Source organism: Glandiceps talaboti, chromosome 5 (assembly GCF_964340395.1).
Source record: "Glandiceps talaboti chromosome 5, keGlaTala1.1, whole genome shotgun sequence".
Lineage (NCBI taxonomy): Eukaryota > Metazoa > Hemichordata > Enteropneusta > Spengelidae > Glandiceps > Glandiceps talaboti.
This window is the reverse complement of record NC_135553.1, coordinates 13938655-13944047: the sequence shown is the minus strand read 5'-3', so window position 1 is coordinate 13944047 and position 5393 is coordinate 13938655. Positions and strand designations below refer to the sequence as shown.

Below are 5393 nucleotides of genomic sequence, written 5' to 3'. Positions count from 1 at the left end.
TGAACCTCAGTTTAGTCATTGGTAAATAATGTTCTTAAATAAATCAAACTATAAAATCTTGAACCTTGAAATAGGTCAATGAACCCTGACAACACCGACAGAATAATTGGACAGATTTGATTGTGTAAGGCTAGGAGAGCAAAAGCAATTTACTACATGGTCATGATTAACACTCAAGTCATCGATTGGGAAATTAATGACAGATTTAAAGAATTAAATACACTATTTTCAATCAATAAACCTGATCAAGTGATTATCAAAAGACTTTTACAGCTATATCAGATGATTACACAAAATTAGCTCAATACTAGATGAAGCCTCTTTTGGTGGAAAGCTACAGATGGTGATTTATATATAGTACACGAGTTGACTGGTGTTTGTTTTAGAATTTTTTCAACATCAAATGAAAACATCAAAGTTAAGAGTGATATGGCATGAATATGCACTTTACAAAAAGGTTGACTATGCACTAAAATTTACATAAAAAACAACACTGTTTTAAGTAAAAAAGAATATGTCACACTGGTAAATATTCAAGAACATATTAGATAAATATCTCTGAGTGTACTTCTAAAAGTCATCTCACATTACAAACACAACATTACCCATGTACAAACAATCTTCAATATAATCTGTAGCACTGTACCTTTACTGAAACCACAATAGTCATATCATTATACATGTTTTTCATGGAAGTATTGAACAAGAATTCATTGAAAGCAGTGTCAAATTTTTCGAGGATGCTAATTTGCATATCAAGATCTATACATACCAATATGGACAAATGATTGTACTCTTGCTGTATATATTTGCCATCATCTTTCTATACAATGACCATTAAATGCTTTTGTCCTGTTAATATAGCAGGTCAGGAAATACAAGCACAAAAGCACATTTTTTTTTTAAAGTCAAAAGTTACTCTTTCTGTGGTATCAATAATTTCAACTACGATCACATGTTCTTAAAAAATTGTCACTTCTTGACTGATTAATAGCCATCAAGTCAAATAACAGCTATTGCTATATATGTTTTGGTCCTTTTCAGTTCTACTACTGAGAAGACACAATATCCGAAATCAGGCGTAAGTAAGAACAGTTACAAGATCATCTTTAAAGAGTTGATTTTTCAGCCATTTCAAAATCTGTTCCTTGATGTAGATAGATTTCTGTCGAACCCACAGACTTATACGAACCAAGTTGTTCTTCCAAATCCTTGGGCTATACTGCACAGTATTGTTTTGGCCTAGGGTTAAAAAAAATGTTGGATAAAGTTATTGAAATATATAGAGGTCTTTCACAAGGAATTACGTTCGTAAATTATTCTTCAATTCATGCATACGATATAACTAAATGATTAATTGCTAGATAGAATGTTTACATTTATGCATGAACAAACAAGACATAAGGCAGACTCCTTTTTCTTACTTATTCATGGTTGATGTCAGAGTAAAGTGGAGCATGTTTGAAAATAACCTTTTGATATTCAGTGTAGTTAAAGTGACTTCAGGCAGAATATGATGCCAGAAATGAGTCAGAATTGACTGATGATTAGCTTTCACCTATGAAAATCAATGCAAAGTATCTGTTCTGTCTTGGAAAACAACTAAAAGTTCAGCTATAAAGAGTCCGATATTTTGCAAAAGTACAATTTAAGGCAGCTATTAAACATTTTCGAAAAAAGTAACTTTTTATGTGTGTGTATGTTGTCATAATTTTAATCATTTTCTTAAATAGGTTTTCATGTGAAAAATGACAACACATTAATGTAACCAATGGATTCAAGTTATTTACGAACAAACCCTGTTGTTTGTATGTTGTCATACATTTGTACTATATTCTTACATAGTTTATGAGATGAAAAATGATACTGCATCAAGGTAAGCAAATAATTGTATTGTTACGAATACACCCTGAAGAGTTAACTAGTTGCGTCTAAGCTCATACCGATTAAATCATCAATTTATTTAATATCTGATGATTGTGAGATGATGCTGTTACACAGAAATGTGCTGATATAAACCAAAACATTCAATACTGATGTACTCTTAATAACTTTGGAGTCTTAAGGCTACATTGGCTATAATTTTAACATTTTGCCTGTCAAATTTTGTAACATTATATATAATGACTTACTCTTTATCTCTTTCCTAAAAGATATTGAATTGCCTTGTGGAAATAAATGCATAGCAATATCCAATATGTTTCAGCATAAAATGTTGAAAATGGTGTACAATTGGTCCATTAGACTGAGTCATTGCTTGTCAGGAATTCCAAAGAAAATTGCTAATTTAGCTTTTTCATCATTAATAGTGCCAAGAAATACTAATGCAAGCAAACAAAGATAGATTTTACAATATTGTCAAATTGAAAGAAATCTGATTTTTATGCTTTCTCATCACAGGCACAACGTACTAAAAAACCTTAGAAGTATTAAGACTATATATATTAATGTGAAATCTGCCTTGGAAATAAACTGTTTAAACTTTTACTGTTAATCTGTTCCCACCCATTCTCTGTTAAAACCAATCAAAAAGCGCTGGGGTCACTGTACAATTTTTAAAAAAATAGACATCAAAATGTTATCAGAATTCAGCAATTTTAGAATCCAATATGGCTGCTTAATACTAGGTAATTTTATAGGAAAATAAAACATTGTTGATTTCTGTGAAAGCAAGATGGTGGACCCTAATTAGTGATTTAAAAAGGCCTAGAAACAAGCTTCCATATGGCAAAATTTTGAGACATTTCAAGAACTTTGATTTTCAGGGAAATTCGTCTCCTTAACACATCCTTTAAGAAATGACCCACCTCTTAAACTTGCCTATAAGTAAAGCCTACGTGTAAGGTTAGAAAAAAAAAATAAGTTTGAAAACTTCATCACACAGTTCAGCTTCTTCACGGGCATAAGAAATTTATCAAAGATCTTATGTATCTGATAGCGATGAGAAAAACCCACACAGCAAAATCCTGTTTTCATTGCGTGATTAATGAGATTTTTATGAGTCATATAAAGTTTATAGCTGACAGTTGATTAATTCATGACCAGGATTAGAGGGATTTTAACATGTACATATACCGTAATACATTATCAATATGGGCAAGAGGGTTCTAATAACAGTGAGGTGGACAGGAGGCCTATCCTTCCATTTATTAACAATTTAGTATTTAGTGAAAAATGTACAGTCATTGCATGAACCTAACTTGCAATCTAGCATCCCTAACCATGTTGTTATAGTATTCTTTACTGATTGTAATAATTGACCCTAACATAATTGACCCTAAAGGTCAATGTCTTAAAATAAAGTTTGCACTTGCTAATATGAGGGGAGAAACTTGAATCGGAGTCCCTATTTAAATTTTTAGTTATGAAGCAAATATTGATTTTTACTACAAATATAGCCAAATTTGACAATGTCATGAAGCAAATTATTACATACAATGTGTACAATGTATGTACCAGAGATGACTTGCACTGGTGTGTGTGCATGCTAGTGGTATTTGTAATGAACACAAAAGCACATAATCACACAGTATCATTTTTAGGGAAAGTTGCTGTTTCGGATAGACATATGTAATAATAAGAGAAACCCATTCCGAGTGAATGCCAGTGTGGGCACTTGGATATATGCACTTGTGTTTGACGTGTTTTCGTAAGTAATAAATTAAATTGACATTTAGCGACACAAGGAGAAGTACATAGTATATAACATAATATTACCTCCTCCTCCTGCTTGGCTTCAAAGACATAACATATAAAAGACTTGGCTAAGGTACAGGTAGTTTCTCTACAAGATGAAACATATCAAAGATGAAGTTAATCTCACATTGTTGCTACTTTGTTGGTAAAAGTCAATCCCTTGACATTTTTTCTGAACTTTAAAACATCCACTTTTGGTAACTTTCAGTTGGTATTATAATGATGTACATTATACATGTACTTTGAGCATTACACAGCATTTGACAAGGTATTTTTAGGCTCAACAACCACAAGAGTGTTACAGTACCACCCAGCCCGACTAGTATTCATACAATTTTACAGCAAGGTGGTTCATTATTACATTCTACTTTGCCTGTGAACATCACGTAAAGTACATGATGAATGTGGAGCAATGCCAAAGAATACCATGGTATGCATAGATACATATAAAGTAGTAAATGGTTGGATATGTACACACAATTTGCAATGCCAATAGAATGGTTTGTTGACTGGTTTGTACGTACCCAGCTATATAAGCAAAGTAAGTCAGTGCATCTGTTCTTCGCCCACAAGATGACACCTCTGTATATGAGTGTTTGAAGTCCAATTTTCTAGATTTAATATTAGTAACAAGTACATCAGTTTCTCCCAATTCAAGCCATACATCCTATTCAGAAAAACACATAGCATGAAATTAATCAATTATCCAACAAATATCTGTAACATCAGACACAATTTATCTCTTGGGGAAAATTGCAAGGCATTATAAACAACTTGAAGAATTAGCAATTTAGCCAAAGATTCAGTGAACATATAGACACAAACAATTAACATCAATTTATACTTTTCGTTACATTTAAATCTATAGTGTAATTTTGGTGATTGGTTTCCGAATTTTGCTGATTGGTTTCTCTGTCGGAACAAGATACATACACATACAAATACCTAATTTCTGTGAAAAGTATGGTACATATTTAAACATTTGAGTCTATATGGCTTACTGAAAATGACAATCTAACATTTTATTTCTTATTTATGTGAATGATAGTTATGAAGTGGGAAAAGATAGAGATATATACACTGTTAATGATTAAGTTGCCTCATCATTGTGCAAGGTTTATATGCAATCAACCTGGGTTCCTAAGGTCAGGAATAGTTTTCCATGAACACATAAAAAAACTGATAGATGGGATGATTCTCAAGGTTGCTAAAAACTACAAATTACTGACTGTTAAATGTGTATAAGGTTTCAACACGGAATTATGTAGCACTTGATGTTTCAACTAGACAGTGATGCATGAGCAACAACAGCTTCTACTTCATATTTATACACACAAGTTATACATTATTTAGCATTCCAGTGGAGTTCAGGCATGACAAGGTCTGCAATCATTCGCAAGGATAAACCACAATTAGAAGTGCAGACTCATATGCTGTTAAGTCATGTGAGGTCATAATTTGATTTGTCACCATACAAATACTACAGATAAGAATGCTTGCCATTCCATCTACCACTACTTAGTATGCTTTTAACATCTTGAAAGTTTAGAAAATGCTGATCAGAAGCATTAAGCTAGTCATGAATAAATTATTTCACTTGAGTTGCTGATACAATGTACAGTCCCTTTCATCTACAATTGGCTCAGTTAAAGGAATTGTCAGTCAATACTTTGACTTTATGAGCGCTATTCAGACTA

The 5393-nt window shown here is 32.3% G+C and overlaps 1 long non-coding RNA gene across 1 annotated transcript; it reads right to left on the bottom strand.

Annotated features, from left to right (window-relative positions):
* Window positions 1-637: 637 nt before the first annotated feature.
* Window positions 638-4355, bottom strand: LOC144435983 (uncharacterized). Its single transcript, XR_013480917.1, has 3 exons — window positions 4221-4355; window positions 3718-3784; window positions 638-1242 (listed from the first exon to the last, which is right to left on the bottom strand). It is a non-coding gene; the product is annotated as an uncharacterized LOC144435983 (long non-coding RNA).
* Window positions 4356-5393: the final 1038 nt, after the last annotated feature.